This window comes from Stegodyphus dumicola, chromosome 8 (genome assembly GCF_044657685.1).
Source record: "Stegodyphus dumicola isolate Sdum_Otavi_A_Nest chromosome 8, ASM4465768v1".
In the NCBI taxonomy this organism is placed as follows: domain Eukaryota; kingdom Metazoa; phylum Arthropoda; class Arachnida; order Araneae; family Eresidae; genus Stegodyphus; species Stegodyphus dumicola.
The window spans coordinates 79,398,896-79,417,099 of NC_140775.1; the positions used below are offsets into that span (position 1 = coordinate 79,398,896).

General features: G+C 34.4%; 1 long non-coding RNA gene across 1 annotated transcript in view; it reads left to right on the forward strand.

Annotated features, from left to right (window-relative positions):
• Nucleotides 1-18,204, forward strand: part of LOC146995882 (uncharacterized) — a 62,610-nt gene that overhangs the window by 25,049 nt on the left and 19,357 nt on the right. Inside the window, exon 2 of the long non-coding RNA XR_015042612.1 lies at nucleotides 8,220-8,418. This is a non-coding gene — a long non-coding RNA (uncharacterized LOC146995882). The remainder of the gene's footprint in view (nucleotides 1-8,219; nucleotides 8,419-18,204) is intronic.

Genomic DNA, 18,204 nt, shown 5'->3' on the forward strand with positions numbered 1-18,204 from the left:
CTTGTCATGTCGATCTCATATGAGTGTCGACTTTACGGTCGATCCTACACTTCTGCTGATACTACGCCAGATCAACATTATGCCGATATCGCCTCACTTGTGACAAATGTGCATTAATCATTTTTATTCATTATTACATCATTTTCAAAATTGCCTTTTCATCTTGTCGGTCTTACGCTAATGCTGAACTTGCACCTGTATCGCTTCTACGCCGTATCGATGCTAAGCAATGCCGATCCTCCTCTGTAGTGTCAGTCATATAAATAATAAGCCTTCTTATCTTGTTATCCAATTACGCTTAACATTTTATTACTTCCTAGTTTCCTGTGATCATCTACACCTATTAGTTAATGTATAGTAGAATTAGAAGTCTAGTTATGTGGATTCCATATTTCCAAGACTCCAGTTATCCATATCGCTTGCAGTTTCTAAGCCTAGCAGAATTAAGCCTATTATTGCCGCCTTATTCCTCATGGGGTTAGGGAGTATGGTAGCATAGCATTGAAACCCTTGTGCGAAATCCGGAGAAAGCATGGATGTTTGTAGTTTATAGTGCCTTTGCGGAATGGAAAGTGGGCCTTAAAATACTGTCCAACCTAAAATCCTCTTGAGAGGTTATTAGTAGAGGAAGAGATGTAAGAGATTTTTGGATGCGTCCCCCGTGTTTTCTCAATTCAAACTGGACAAACTCGTATTGTCTATCCCTCATGAGGTGTCCAAAGCCTTTGACAATGACATGCACACACCTTTCTGTCTTAGACACAACGTCTTCGCGGGCCTAATATAGACTGTGTGTATCAAGTGGATTTGTCACAACAACAACAAGCCTATTGTTAATTACCTAACTGGATTGTATAAAATTATATTAAAATGCATTATAAATTCTAAAATATTATTACTATTTATAGTAATTATAAATTATGTTATAAAATTATATTATAAACTAAAAAGTTAAAAAAATTTTCCATTCATTTAAACAATATCAAATAGACAATACAGAAAATAATTCTTTAAGAATCTTATTAAAACATTTTTCATTAATGTTTTAAGTCTTGCAATCATAAAAGCAAAAAATGTGAGAATATGTATTATATATCGTTAATTTTAATTTACTTTTATAAAAAAAATGTTTTGGTTTAATTTTAGGCGAATAGAAATAGGTTTTGAATTTTGTGTGGATAAAGTAAAAGTCTTATTTCTTAATTTTAGTGTAAAAACAAAGTTATATTTTTAGTTTACCGCCTATGCAAGTGAAAATTAATTTCAGTTATTTTAGTTGAAATAGAAATGGGTTGTGTGTTTTGGCAAGTAAAAGAATAACTTCATCTTTTAATTTCATCCCAAATGATTCTATTTATTGAAGATTTTCTCTTAAAGCTCTCTCCGTAAAAGTAGAAAAAATAATATTACTAAATATGGCGTCAGGTCGCTTTTTATTATCAAGTACAATGTTAATCATCTTTTTTTTTTTTTCAAATTTTACCGTCGTTTCAGAGGGGAACATAAAGAATATTTTTGGTTTTGACTAAAAGAAATGTTTTGCCATAATATTTTAAAGGTTCATGATTAAATTGTGTTCTGTAATATAAATTATTTTGATACGAAATACACATACGAGGACAAATCATTTATTTCCAAGAAAATATTGTAACATTTGTTATAGGCTCTAACTAATTTAACTATATCGATACAGTATCAATAATGTGTTACCTCTTTTCTGTGAGGTCAGTTATCACCATTACAATATCCAATCATGAAACAAATAATATCCAATCATGAAACAAATAATATCCAATCATGAAACAAATACAGAATTAAAATAATTTATTATACCCCACCATCTGCGAGTGATTAAATTAAATTATGCAGACACGAAATTACCAGCCAACTTGGACCTGATTTCACACAAAGCTTGCTTTCAAAAAATGAAACTTAAATTCAACAATTTTAATCTAACCCGGACAGAGAATACAAGCTGCACCTAGACCGTAACAGAATTTCAAATACACACTTACTAAACAAGGATCTAATCTCAGTCTAATGTACTTCTAGCAAAACCAGCATTAACGTCGCCAACAATCAGTTTTATTCAATCGGCAGGCAGTGGAACGCAGGCCAAGCTTTTGCACTCTTATTCGTAAATCTCTGAACTTTAAAGTAAAAATACTTACCACTCAAATCTACAGAAATTCTAGAATGAACGAAACTCGGGCCGAAAAAAGGCAGAAAAGGAATAAATTATCCTTTGATTCAGTTTCATTTTAAAATGAAACCAAATTTTTATTGAATTTATTTTGGGTCTGTTTTCTGGCAAGGCATTATTTTTAGGGGAAAAAATTATAAATCCTTTTGCATTTGTGGCAAAGTGTTCAAAATGAAAAAACATGCATTAAAATTCCCTTCTTAAAGCATACCAATCTTGTATTTGAAGCAAAGATCGTCCTTTTAAAATGACAATATATTGTTCTTGTTTCATATTCCTTTTACTATGTACAATCTCCCAGCATATTCCTGAACTATTGTATGTGCATAGAGAGAGATTACTTAGCGATGAAAATTGAAGTATCATGCCATACAGTATTTGCGCGGAAACATGAATATTTAAAACTGTCCTCCAATAAATTTGTATTGTACACCAATTGTTTGTATTGTTTCCTTAATTTTGCGCATTGTACTGCAAAATTAAGGAAATTAGAAGATAAATTTTAGTACGCACGCTTAAAAGTTACCAAAAACTGTGGCTCCGTGAAAAATTCAACATAAGCATATTTAGTTGCTATGAAATGTGTGAAAAAGGAGAAATATACAACATTTGAATATTTACAAGTAAAATTAATAAAAATAGTAAGCTATATGCTAAACGAATTAAGTAGATTTAAAACAGAGTAAAAAACTAATAAATTGATCGAGGTAAAAATTTAAAAAAAATAAAAATTAAGAAGCGGTAAATGGTTAATTAGCCTAATTCGAAGTTCCTTTTGGCTCGTCAAGGGAAATTTTTTTAAATGAATTTCGAACTAAGCTAACTCCATCACGCGTTTCGCCGAAACAGGCAACTGATCAATCGCGACAAATTTTTCAATAAAATTAAATAAACTATGTCAAAAATTTTAGTCTCAATTCCAATTTCCCGATGCGTCCGCTTATTTTGACGCACTAAGGTGTAAAAAAGATTTAAAAAAATAATGGAAAGGCAATTCCGATGTACAGAAAAAATAAATAGCGATATGCTATTAGTCAAAATATACAAGATTTTATGGGTAGACCTACGAGCTTAAAGAATTAATACTTTGTAAAAGTACCGTAAATTATATTTAAATCAAAACGGAAAAGATCATATAAAAGACGAATTGAAGCATGAGTCTTGCCAAGACCTAGAAAAAATCTTTTAGAGAAAAAAATTATTAAAAACAGACCTGGAACAGAGCCGTCTTCCTTGGTAACGAGGAAACTCGAAAAGGGTGGGCAAAACCCCGAGGGTTTCCATTGCCCTCCAAATGGTCGGATGACGTAGAAAGGGGGGAAACAACGTCACTGGGTAATAGCCAATGTAAAGTGATTGACCGTTGGCAGCAAACCTGACTCATTGCAAAGGGGGGTGAAATGTGTTGAAAAATGCGGAAAAAGTTCAAAATGGCGTCTTGTCATAGTAGTTTGAAGAAAATTGGACTGGGTAAAAGAGAAAATGGCTAATTCAACAAAATATTATCTAAAATGGCCTCTAAAGTAAGCAAAAATAATGAAAAAATAGTAATTTGTTAATTAAATTGGTAATTCTTCAAGCTAGAGGGCGTTCAAGCTGGCAGAAACGAAAATAGCCCATAAATTAATAATAGAATAGAATTGGCCAGAAAAGTTTTTTAAACACTATTTAAAAATAGTATTCAAAGTACTGTGCCAAATTTTAAGAGGAAAAATAGACGTTGTGACAGGAATTATTTGTACATTTATATATTAGATCTTCAGAATCAGCCATCCACTTTATACCATCCCATAGGGCTTTACGCATGAAATTTCATTATCTAACTCAAAAAATCAAAAATTGGTAAGGTTAATGCCAGCTTTTTTTAAGGTATTTTTAATTATTTTTTGAGGTATTAAGGTTATTTTTCAATATTGTGACGAAGTATTGTATTTCAATATTGTGTTCAATATTGTGTACTTCTTCTTGAAGGTTTTTTGCTGTATTGCAGATTCTTTTAATTCTAAGCAGCTGTGAGTAAACTGTGTTGAAGATGACTCTTTTAGAAATATTGGAATTCCAGTTGGTTAATTTAAGTGTTGAAAAGTTGAATTCTCTTCGTTTGTCATAGACTTTCAAAAAATTGTAAAATTGTAAATATGCAAATCAAGGTAGACTATATCATGTTTGACGGTATTTGCAGTATTAAGTTTTAGGCATAAAGGGTAGATATTAGCATTTTCAATCTCGTTGAAGTTGTTGAAGGCTGTTACATCATCAATATATCGAAAGATGTGTTGGTAAAATTTATAATCTTCCTTATTGAGTGAACGTATAAAAGTCAATTCTTTTGTAAAAAGGAACAATTCACAGACAGAAGTTGAAAAATTACCACCCATAGGAATTCCATGTATTTGTTTAAAGATGTTGTTCTTGAATTGAATATAATTATTGAAAAGTACGCATGAAAGAAAAAGTTGCCATTTTTCAGCATTTATTATTGTAGAAATTTGGGGAAGTAATTCAGGAAGAGCAAGTAAACTTATATAAATTTCTTCAAGGGACAAAGTAGTATAGAGGTTTTCAAATGTCCTATTTTAAATGTATTTAAGGTTATTAGAACACGTTCGTTACTTGAAATCATCCAGTTGCAATGTAGATATTTAAAATCATAATTATTAATGAGGTTACGTATTAGACGTAGTTTTTGTGCAAAGAGATAATCTATTTCCTTAAGATAACTTTTGGTACTATTGGCAATGAACCTAAATTTGACCGGAGTCTTATGAAATTTTGGTAGTGCATATAGATTTGCAAATCTGTTATTATATTTTCGAGAAAGGATTTTAAGTTTTTTATGAAGTGCATTAAATTTATTGAGAAGAATCTTAGTGCTGGTAGTAATCTTTTGATAGGTGCAAGCGTTATTCAATTCTTTATTCAGAAGGTCGAAATAAAACTTTTTTCAAATAACACTAAAATTGTTGCTAGCTTTGTCAATCTTTGTGATGATAAAGTTATCTTGCTGTTTCTGAATAAGAGTCTCTAGATGCCTTTTATTGCGTAAATAATTGAAATTGGGTAACTTGAAAAGCATAAGCTTAAATTCTTTAATTAGTGCAGCTTTCCATTCTAGAAAAGTAGTAGTAGGTAAATTGGATCTATTACTAGCTAAAATTATAAATTTATCAAGATCATTATTGAATTGTTTAAGGTAAAAGTGCCTATTAATACTGAAAGTAGGACGAAACTTGGTGCCAAGTTGCATAATTTCTCGTATCAATGATATTGAGATCTCCTGTAACAATATGCTGGTGATACGGATCTACATATTTATTGTAAACAGGAAGTTGGCAATGACATATGCTATCTTCCATTATATTGTGGTGTTTGATAATTAGTTGACCTAAGGTCTTTTCAAATTTAAAACAGGGCTTGATTTGTAGTTGTTGGTCAGGTAGCAAGTGTTGACATTTTTTAAAAATGCTTGGAAATTTTAACTGATCGTAAGAAGGGTGCTTGAATTGTATTGTACAAAAAAAAATTTTGCGAAAAAAATTACTATTCTTTAATTTAAAATTGCAAAAGTCTATTATCTGATCTTTGACTGTTTGGAAACACTGAGATTGTTGATCAAATATTTTAATAAGATTCCATAAAATAACATTCTTAAAAGTATGAAGAAGTTTAATGGCATATTTTTGCGAACGCTTTATTTCCAAGGCAGGAATTTAGATTTTTAATAATTAATTTCAGATCTTGTGTTGAAAAAAATTTTTGTTCTTAGAATTACCTCCTCTTGTTGCTCTGGGAGTAATATTGCTAAAAAATCTAAATTGTCCATATAAAGAAACTTCTGAATGTTTATTGGTGGTATTACTTAGATTGGCATTAAGTCCGTAAGGATAAAGTGACCTTTTTTGCAGTATGTAAATGGATTCCTTAAACAGTTTAGTATCCGATACAATATCAAGCACACTAATTTCAATGTTATCAAAATTATGCATATGAAAATGCTTACATAAAAGGTTTCAAATTTTAAATTACGTCCAAAAGGGCTTTTTTTTTTTTTTTTTTTTTTTTTTTTTTATAATTTTGTGTGTTACCTTTATTTATTAAATATCATGTTCTTCGCACTTAAACCATAAATTTCAGTTCAATAGCAATGTCGCAAAATAATTTTAAAATGAGCCTATCTTTAGAATTTTCGATACACAATTCCGCGCGTTGGAGACAAAAAAGTCCCCCCCCCCCTCCGTAGGTTGTTGCCATTACTGGCTTTCAAATCGTTGAGTTTGTTACTCAAAAATTCGCTAAAGTTTTACAAAATATGAAATCGATAGTAAAACAAATTCCAATTTTCAAATTTAGTCTTCCACATGCCCATATTCGCAGTATCATTACGTCATTCAAAATTCGATGGCTCTATGTACCGTTGTTTTATCACAATGCGAGAAATATACATACATTTATGCAGATTTTTCATTATTTAATTTCTTCAAATATAATGCAGGACTCTAATGTTTGGTGGCAACAGTTTGAAAAGTGAAACGGATATTTATAGTGATTCAACGCAAAATCGCAAAACGAAAACAATAGTCCTTTAGGGACAAAGCGCCTTTGGACTGAAAAAAATGTTTTTAGGAAGTAATAGATTATTAAAATTATTAATTAACTAATTATTAAGATAATTAAAGATTAAGGTAATTTAATAATTAATGAATTATTATTTATTAAATTAATTAAATAACTAAAATTAAGCAAAATGTAAAGAGATAAATTAAAACTTACTAAGTGATTTTAATATAATTTTATTGCTAAAAATAAAATTTTAGATATCAAAACTTATACTGAAATTGTTGTTCAGTTACATAAAAGAAGTGCCGGAGCCTTCTTATTTAGGGCTCCGGTGCCCTCTGGCTAACTTTATGATTCATCACAAAAACTAAAGAAGCACCGGAGGCGGGCTTCGGCGTAATTTAATCTCTGGCTATCAGGAACATAAAATAATGTTCTTTACATCTTTTCAAGCGAGAGACGAAGTAAATCTGGTGTCTTTCAATCTGAATTGTTCCTGAAAATCATGAACAGTATCTTCAACGTTCACACATTGATGCATAAAAAGAAATTTGCTCCATTTTTATATTCTCGATAATTTTATGGTTTGGCTTTCCTCCAGTCTTCGTAGGTGAGAGTATTCTTAGGTCCAGTTAATCAGTAAATATTAAAATTGTTTTAGCGCCCATCATGGACCTTATAAAAAATAGACTAACCCAAACAGGTTTTCTCCCTCGTCTGAGACGTTGCCGGCTGTCACCTTGATCACATCCGGAGGAGTAGGGACGACTTGCACAAATTTAACATTGATTGCCTATTGCAGCGTGTATATAATTGTCAAGAAAAAGCTGGTTGTAGCGCCTCATTTCACAAATATAAGAATAAAAAAAATAAGAATATGTAGAATTTCTACATATTTTTGAAATTTAGATTGATTTTTAAAAATTTAGCATATTTATCAATCATAATTAACGTTCCAAATAATTATGAAGCTATTGCATGCTTTCAGGATTGGATATATTTTTAGCTTTTCCTATGCCGTACGGAAATTTGTAACTACTTCTTTTAGAAAATAATATTTTAAATCTGAACCAATAGAAAATTTCAAACAAGCAATTTTCTCTTTTAATTTTTATGTTTTTATTGGTGTAAATAAGTAAAAAATACTAAAATATTTAAAAACGAATTTTTTTAAAGTTTTGTTTAAAATTCTAAACTGTGCTGCTTTTTAAAATTATAGATGAGTATTATAGCACAATTTCTATAAAGGAAATTTATTTCAATTATATTTCATAATACATCATAGTGATAAACACTTTTTACTCCTTAAAAATGTTTATACATTTAATTCTAATATTAAACTTGTATTTAACCGTAATAATTAATTTTGCTTGCATTTTATAGTGATTATTTTTTTAAAGTTTATTTTTAGTTCTACATAAGATTTTTTTTTTAATTTTCTGTTAATTTAATTTATTAGCTCCAAACGGCGGTAGCCTAGAAAGGCTAGAAAGCGAGACTTGGCTTTGGATGAGCAAAGATCTCAACGTGAACGACTGGAGGAACTGGACACTGAAATTGGTTACAATTGTCTCAACTAAGAAATGAAGATCATTAGCAGATACAGATACTAAAACTGTAGATGGACTATCTCAGTAACCCGAGCCACGGATCACCAGGTAAATTGAACTGGTTAATACCATTAGATTAGCGATACCTAAAAGTAATACTAAAACGATCGAATGGAAAATAATTAATCCTACTCTGAAATTGCTATTAAAAATGACGATGAAAGCTTTCAGCTGGCCATTAAAACAGCCAAACATTAAAAAATAAATAAAATTCAAAAAATTTTAAACATGACGAACAAATTTGTTGCTCTTACCAGTTCAAGTGCTGTCTAAAATTCAGCAGATATTCCCTTTCAGCAATAAACAAGCGTGAAATTCCTTGGCATTCCCCTCATCATGGGGAATCTAGGCAGCAATTCATTTGAGGATTTATTCAGCCTATTTGCTAACAATAGTTCAAAAGTCAAGTTCCTCGGAAAAATGAATAGAGAATGCTTTAAAATCTTGTTATGTACCGGAAATGGTCATGGAAATCTGAGCACATTTTAGAAAGAAGCATATAATGTGCGTGTGAATATGGCAACGCCTCGAGGGCCATCTGCCTAAGGGTAGGGATGCTTTCATGGAGGACTTTCTAAGGGAAACGGTGTCGTATACATGGGGAAAAACACGAAAATGCCCATGCAGCCAGCCCGTTCACTGGATTCGAACCTCGGACCGGACTACCAGTGTTCAGCGAGTTTACCGCTCGGCCGCTGGTGGGCTTTAAAGAGAAGAAGCATATAGAACATTGTATTGTTAATGTTGTGTACAAGGTAATCAATTAAAGTGCTTATTTTTGCGCTTCTCTCCACAATAAATAAAAGTAAAATTACCGACGCTCTTCTTGAACATGGATACTCTATACCGAAATTGCACAAGAAAAACCAAAGCTCCTTTGCCCTTATTTCTGTTTCATGCTACTTATGTTTAGCTCATAAATAAGAGTGCCAAAAATATATATGATTTAAAAGCCTTATGTATTTTGTAATCCCCGTAAAATAATTTGTTTAAAAAAAAAACAGATCCCACAGTGCTCAAGTGGCACCACTCCTCCGACAATTGCTTCCTTGAGCCTAAGTACGTCAAAAGCACCCTAATTGACAGAACTGTTAATTGCCTGAAAAAAGGGTAAAACTGTTGAACCTAAATGTATATATTACCAGAATACATCGAGTATCCTACAAAACCTTAAATTTCTTAAAATAAAATTTGATAACAACTGCCCTCCTCCCCCCAAAGAAAAAGACAGCTCAGCTAAACCTGGTGTCAGCTACTCCCAAGTTTTATAAAGCCTGTGTGATCCCCAAGATGTAGAATACAACCAAATTTTCAACAGCCAGAGAAGGATACTTCTGCACAGTTACAGAGCGAAGATAACCTTCATTGTAATGAACTACAAGTTAACAAACCTAATACTAAAACCAGGTCATACTTCGGAATTCATTAAAATCATTAAAATCTCTGAAATCATTGCAATTTTTGGTAAATATATATATATATATATATATATATATATTTGTAATAATAAAATTCCATAGTCAAGAATACACTATACACTTAAAATTCTAACTGTATGTTCTTTTCATTTTTAATGGCGACGTTCTCTTATTTGAAAGTACGCGGAATTAAATCCACAGCCCCGTAGTCAAGTTGTTTTTCCCGCTTTTTCTACACGTACAGTTTTAGAATGTTCTGGGAATATTTAAAGCGAACTGGATTGGCTGACGTCATTTCTTGGAAGCTCCGCCTTTCCAAAGGCTATAAAAAGACTTGCAAAGGAATATAGGGGGCTTTTTCTTAAATGTCACGATGCAGTAAACTTCATACAAAAAGTTATTAGTAATTCTTTTTATTTACTCCGGATATCTGATTTTGTAACTGCTATTTCTCCTGAATAATAATAAATGGATCCTGTTTTTTAAACTTATCGTCTGATAGTTTAAGCTACGACAAAAACTGGTACATCACATATATATATCTTTTTGTATTGTACTTACTACCTAGCTTATTAATTATATATATATATATATATATTATGTATATAAAAGCTTAGAGCATGTGACCACCTAATTGACAAAATGCATACCTTCTACGAAATAATCTCTGAAAGTGATATTAGTGCTTAACTGCTTGCAATATAGAAACTAACCCAGTGTTTAGAGTGCGGAACTGCGGATTAAGAGAAGTTGGCCGTTCGATACTGGATAAAAACTTTTGTTTAAAATTTCCTTACTTGTTAGGAAATTGTATTTACGTTTACTGCACATTTTAATTAATTTTTCTTATTTGTTCCTAGTTATATTACCTTCACCATTCATTTTATTTTAAATATTTTATTCAATATTAAGATGGGTCTGAAATTATTCTCCCTCTATCTTAACTAATCCAGTGTATTTTGTACTTCACATTATTTCCTTCAAGGACCCTGAACTAATGAATTGATTGCATCACCTCGGCACATTGTACCTTCATAATAGTACAGAGAATGCAATACGCCAGATATTCTCATCAACACCTCTCGCACGTCTTTGATGAATTGACTTAATAAGGAATTTTCTGTACATCGAGAATATTTCATTATTCCTACGCTACTCCATTACCTACTCCCTACCTAGAAAACTCCTGTCGCTTTACTCAAGAACTGCTATTCACAGAATCAGACTTCTGTCCTGGTGCCCTATCATGTGACACTATTACTAAGTCATGTGATGTGTTGTTGCGACTTATGTCACTTGTCTGACAGTAACATCAAAACAAGCCCCCGAAATTCATCGTGGCATCGAGCAAGATGGTACCCGTGTTTGGCAAGAGCTTTGAGCACCATACAGGTGGCAGATTTCGCTCAGCTCCTTCCCCCAGTTTTGATGAAGATCACCCGGGGAGGGATGGGTCCAAGGGTCTCCGACCTCTCTTATATGTAAGATTATATAAACTTATATAAAAAAAAATCTGAAAGATTTCAGATTTTAAATTACGTCCAAAGAAGCGTTTTTTTAACGTTTTGTGCGTTACCTTTATTTATTAAATATCATGTTCTTTGCACTTAAACTATAAAATTCAGTTCAATAGCAATGTCGCAAAATAATTTTTAAATGAGCCTATCTTTAAAATTTCCGATACACAGTTCCGCGCGCTGGAGATAAAAAGGTCTTTCTTTCCCCGTAGAGTGTTGCTATTGCTCTCTTTTAAATCGTTGAGTTTGTTACTCAATTCGTTAAAGTTTTAGAAAATATGAAATCGATAATAAAAAAAATTCCAAATTTCAAATTTGGTTTTCCACATGCCCATATTTGTAGACGGATTACGTCATTCAAAATTCGATGGCTCTATGTACCGTTGTTTTATCACAATGCGAGAAATATACATAAATTTATGCAGATTTTTCATTATTAAATTTCTTGAAATATAATGCAGGACTCCAACATTTGGTGGCAACAGTTTGAAAAGTGAAACGGACATTTATAATGATTCAACGCAAAATCGCAAAACGCGAATTCGATTCGACTGCTTGCTCCTGAGAGTGAAGGTGCTCGTCCCCTCGCTCTGCGTTTTCGCTGTTCTGCAGTATTAAGCTCTCGTTTTTCTGGGTTTGACTATTGTGACTGAGAAACTGCTGTGCTTTCTCGATTGTGCATTCAGGTCAGCATGCAAACCACTATGTTTAGTATGTTGTAAAACGACCTGCTTTTACCTTGTGCTTTTTAAGCATAGACTTTCTGCATTTCACTACTTCATCAACCGGCATCATGGAACGTTTCCTGGACTTCATTGCAGCTGAGATTACTCAGCTGGAACTCCGTCAAGAAGACAAAGGTTTCCTTACCCCTGAAGAAACAAGAGACCTGAGTTTGTTCAAAAAATTCCGAGCTCTTACTGACCAGGAATTTGTGAACTCCAGAACACAGGACGACCGTGCTGAGACCAAAACTGATGACAACCCTGGCTTCTCGCCTCTCCCAAAGATCAACGCTCGACGTGCTGAGAGTCCCGCCAGGTCGGATGAGGACTTTACAAAATGCAAGGCTTTAGATGTCAGCTCTGACTCCGATGGAGAACCCAAAGGAGACAGAACCAGACGCACCAGAAAAACCTGCGAAAAAAGCTGTTGCACCCCTGGCTGCTGCAACTGCTCCTGAAATTCCAAAGACTCACCCTGTTGCTGATCTCACTCCGCAACAGAATATGGACACAGACCCCGCCCCAGTGCAGACACCTCCAACCAATCAGAACGCTCCGTTCAACAGTGCGAGAAAACTGCCGCAGATTATAATCAAAGACAGCAGATTCACATGGAATGACTTAAAAACGCTGTTTAATAATAAGAATTTTTCTCTGCACGATTTCTATGGAGAAAACATGAAGGACGAAATCAAGATTAAAGTGAAACTGCCCACCATTTATCGGGAAATGGTAAAAGTGCTAGAAGAAGAAGGCATCAGGTATCACTGCTATGCGCTTCCCGAATCTAAACATCTAAAAGCTGTGATACGTAACCTCCCGTCTTACATGGACCCTGAGGAAATTATGATGGATCTAAAAGAACATGGACTCGACGTAGTGCGGGTCAACCAACTCACTGTCAGGCGTAACGGAGTAGTTATTAAGCTTCCCCTGTTTCTCGTTACTCTCACCCGCAAGGGGAAAAACAAGGAGATACACCAGTTAAAATTTGTGCTGGGAATGGAGATTAGTGTTGAGAGATACCGTGGCCGTAAGGTACCCTTGCAGTGTTATCGCTGTCAAGGGTTCCATCACGCCCAATCGCACTGCAATCACGAACCACGTTGTGTTCGTTGCGGTGAACCTCATAAATCATTTAACTGTGACAATGATAAGGCAACTCCGCCTAAATGTGCCAATTGTCATGAGATAGGTCATACAGCTAACTACAGATAATGTGTGCGTTTTCCAAAACCAAAAAACCACTCCGGCTGTGAAAACGTTCTCTGATCGGGTAGTGCATAATAAAACTTATGCACAAGCTTTAAACACCGGCCTCGTATCTTTTTAACGAGGCACAGCCTCGTTAAAAAGATAAACACTTTGCCTGATCGGAACATTTTTCTTCCTTTTCCTTATGAGTAGGAGCTGCGATTTTTGAGCGTTAATTCGTATCTTCCAATATCCACACCATTGTTCTATGGAGGGAATAGTGTCTTGGAGTTTCCGAATAGCATGATTGAAGTTAGCAGACTTCACTGCCAAGGCAGTGTCGTCTGCATAACAGGCTAACATAGAATTATGATTTAAATGTAATCTCGGAAAGTCTGAAACGTAGAATAGATAGAGTATAGGACCAGTCACAGAACCCTGTGGAACACCGCTAGTCATTATTTTAGTGCTGGATAATTCATTTTTTACCGAGACTCTGAATGTCCGATCCCTGCAAAATTCTGTGGTACAATTTTATCTTTACTCATTATACAGCTGATTAATATATATGTTTAATGGTGTTTATGCTACATTACTTTTTGTAAAATGTCTCGCCCTTCTGTAATACCTGTTGTTAGTAATCATACTCCTTCAATAAGTGACTTGGATCCATTTACATTGATACATTCAGACATTTCTTATCATGAAAAAATAAAGGTATTTTATGAAACTATCCATACTATAGGAGTAACATATAAAGGAAGCAAATTTGTCCTTCCCTCAAATTTAAGAGAACCTCTTTGTAAATCCTTAGACGCCTTCAAACAATTAGCTGAAGAAGGCCCAGATTTTGTTCCTAAGCCTCCCACAACTGATACTGGTAGCAATACCTCGACTGTTATTTGTTGTGAACTTGCCCATCATAAACAGGCTTCAGATATCTCATTTCCTGTGCAAGATACAGTAAATTTGCCAACTCCACTCGCAGGCTATTCTTACGCTGCTGCTGTGCAGCATTCCATCCTTCCAGCAGCTCCTCAACCGACGTTGCTAATATATCCAAAACATACGACAACTAGTCGTAAATTGAAGGATAAACTTGCTAAGGAGTTCCCACTTCCAAAAATTGGAGCTCAACTGCTATACGTTCAATTAAAAAGGGTGGTCTTGCTGTTGTCTGTTCAACAGAGTCAGATAAGAAGAAACTAAAAGATACCTTAACATCTGAGAGAGCTTCCTCACTAGTTACTATCAAGCAACCAACATTAAAAAATCCTTTACTAGCCATTCATAACATTCCTACAGATCTTCCTCAAGAGGATTTAGGGGAAGCATTTCTTACTGAATTTGGTTTAGACACAGAGGACATAAAACCTCTTTTTCGATTAAAAGAAAAGAAAAATGTTAAGTGGATCTTCCAATGTAAGCCCGCAGCTTTCAATACAATTATGCGATACCCCAAACTCCATATTGGATGGCAGTCTCACAAAATCACAGAACATTTTAACATCAAGAGATGTTATAAATGTTAGCGATTTGGACATTTGCAGCGGGAATGTCGCAGCAACTTCTACTGCACGTACTGTGCCGGTGAACATGACTCCCGAGACTGTTCCTCGGATTTTGCAGCCTGCATCAATTGTCTCGACGCAAACAAGAATTCCAGAAACCCAGCCCCAGTTGATCATACCGCCAACTCCAACGCATGCTTTTGCTATCAGAAACAAGTCGAACGAATGCGCCAGAATACCACATATGTCTAAAGGTGCGATTCATGTATCACAGAGTGCTTTGCAATCATTTAGATGCTTACAAATAAACATGCAGAGATCTCGGGCAGCTACAGCACAGACAATAGAATTTGCATTAAGAAATCACATTGATCTCATATTGGCCCAGGAGCCGTATACTAGAGACGGTCAAGTTGCTGGTTTTCCTCTTCTTTGGACAACTTTCTCCAAGGCAGACACTTTAGCACCTCCACGTGCAGCCATTATTAACTGTAATACACAAATTTCTCCCTCAATTTTATCAATTAATAGAGATCAAGTTGCTGTAGTTTTAGAAATTCGAAATTTAATAGTTGTTATTTATTCAATTTATTCTCCTCCTACGGATGACATTACCCCAGTTATTGCCTTTTTAGAAGAGAATCTTCGCATTATTGGTAATAAACACCAAATCATCAGTGGGGACTTTAATGCCCATTCAATAGCATGGGGTTATACAACAACTGATCCTAAAGGTCGCCTATTGGAGGATTTTATATCTTCAAAAAATTATGTGCTTTTTAACTCACCAGACTCTGCGCCTACCTTTGATAGAACATATGCTATTGGATGGCCTGACTTAACTTTTACTAAAGCAAATACTGCACATTTGGTTCATAACTGGACTATTCATGATGAAATAAGTTTATAGGACCATAAATTCATTACGTTTGAAATAACCAACAATGGCTCAGTTCCTATTCTCATTAGATATAATCTCCCAGGTCGTAAATGTCGTCAATTTACGAGAAAAATTAGAAGAAAATTGAACCAACTGAGAAGACAACTATCTTTGCAAACAACTCCAGCTGCCTTGGAACAAGTTACGGACTTGGTTTTAACTACAATCCAAGATATTTGTTAAGATCTTCTTCCAAGGAAAACAAATAAAAGACTTTCAGCTCTCCATTGGTGGAACGGTGAATTAAGAACTCAACAACAGAAATGTCGAGCGCTTAGAAGAAAATCAAAATCTGACCGTCGAAATGGTATCACCTCAAATACTTTGCAACATTATCAAACAGAAAAAGCAATTTATAAACGCATGATTATTCAATCTAAATTAACAGCATGGAAGCAATATTGCACTCAAAATCATGATCCATATGGACTTCCTTACAAAATTGCAAGGACAAAAATTTTTCAACCTTCGCAAACTCATCTAATAGCATCTTCTACTTCGACTGAGCACCCAACACAAGACACAATAGAATCAATTTTAACCACCGTGTTTCCATCTGATGATCCTTCCACAGATTCTCAGTTCCAGACAGAAATTAGAAATAACTTAACAGTTCCTGATACTGCAGACGATCAAGATATAACTTTAGACGAAATTAAAACTACAATACGAAATCTTCCTAAAAAACGGGCGCCAGGGCCAGATGGAATTGATCATGTTATCATCCGAGCAACTATTAATTCTCATCCTTATTTCTTCAAGGACTTCTTCAACAAACTTTTCCATTTAGGACTTTTTCCTAGGGCTTTTAAAATTGGAAGAGTGGTCTTATTCCTAAAATAGGGTCGAGACCCACATAATCCTGCATCATACAGACCCATATGCTTACTCTATGCATTGGGTAAGGTATATGAGAGAATAATTGTTTTACGCTTAAAACATCATTTGCATGTGCAAAACTTTTTGTCTGATAATCAGTTTGGTTTTCGACCTGGTAGATCCACTGTTCAGGTATTGTCAAAGATTGTTAATGATTTGCAATCTAATAGAATCAGTGGTCACCACAGCGCTTTCATTAGTATTGATCTTCAAAATGCTTTTGATACGCTGTGGTGGCCAGCAATTCTGGAATCATTAAGAAAAGCTCATTGCCCTAAGAATATATTCTTGGTATTTAGAAGTTATCTATCTGAACGAAAATTAATGTATTTAACTAACCGGGAAGTAATAACCAAGATACAAAATCGTGGCTGTCCCCAGGGTTCCTGTGCTGGCCCTGATTTGTGGAATGTAACATTTAATTATGTTCTATCCTCCACTTGGCCAGCACATACCCGTTTATATGCTTATGCTGATGACACAGCTTTTGTTGTCACAGGGCGAACAAGAGATGAACTGCAAATTAACTCCACAGAAACTTGTAATCTTTTTTATGAGTTATGTAATAACTCATAAAAACTTACAATTTCCTCTTCAAAGTCAACCATTCTCCTTGTCCCAAAGAAAGGAAAATCTTTAAATCGACGACCGAGAATTACAATAAATGGTACCAGAATTGGTATTAAAAGGCAGCTCAAATTTCTCGGTATAGTATTTGATGAGAAATTAAATTGGATTTTGCATCTGCAGGAATTGAAAAGAAGAACAACTATCATTGCAACTAATCTTCGCCGTATGTATGGACACAATTGGGGTATTAGTCCGTACATACAAAAAATATTATATCAAACTGTAATCGAGAAGATGGTTATATATGCAGCTGCAGTCTGGGCCGACCCTATGCAGGGTCGTAAGGCCAGACTATTGCAAAGCTTACAACGACCCTTTGTATTACAGATTACCCGCGCTTTTTGTACAACTTCTTCTAATGCCTTGACTGTGCTTGCAGGCATTATTCCATTGCCTCTACGCACTCTGCAGGAGGCAGCTTATCAAACAGTTCGCCATTTGCAGCAATCTGTAAATTTTCATGATGACATATTTCTTCCAACCAACTATGAAAAGCAAACACAGCATTTGGATAATCATCCTGCTCAACAAGGATATGGACTCAATGTCTTTTTGAAATGTGACAATTTGCCACAACTACCTCACTTACAGATATTCACTGATGGTTCGAAAATTGAGCAACAAACTGGTTGTGCCCTTGTGGCTTATCACAATGAAGACCAAATATTTAAATGGTTAGGACATCTTACTGCTGAAAACAGCGTTTTTCAAGCAGAAGCGATGGCTATTCTTAAAGCTGTTCAATATCTTAAACAAACCGGCGAGATGGAAGGTGTAATAATAACGGATAGCCTTTCATCTCTTTTTGCAATTAAAAATCCAAGGCATTCTTCGCCTATTATCTCTGCCATTCAGCAGGAATTGCACATGTCCGGAAATTCTAAAATACTGATGGCCTGGACAAAAGGTCATGCAGGTAACATTGGCAATATCCAAGCAGACTTCTTTGCAAAAATAGCTGCCCCAAAAAGTATTGATCATATTGGTGAAATTGAAAACCTAATGGTAAAACGGCCAATT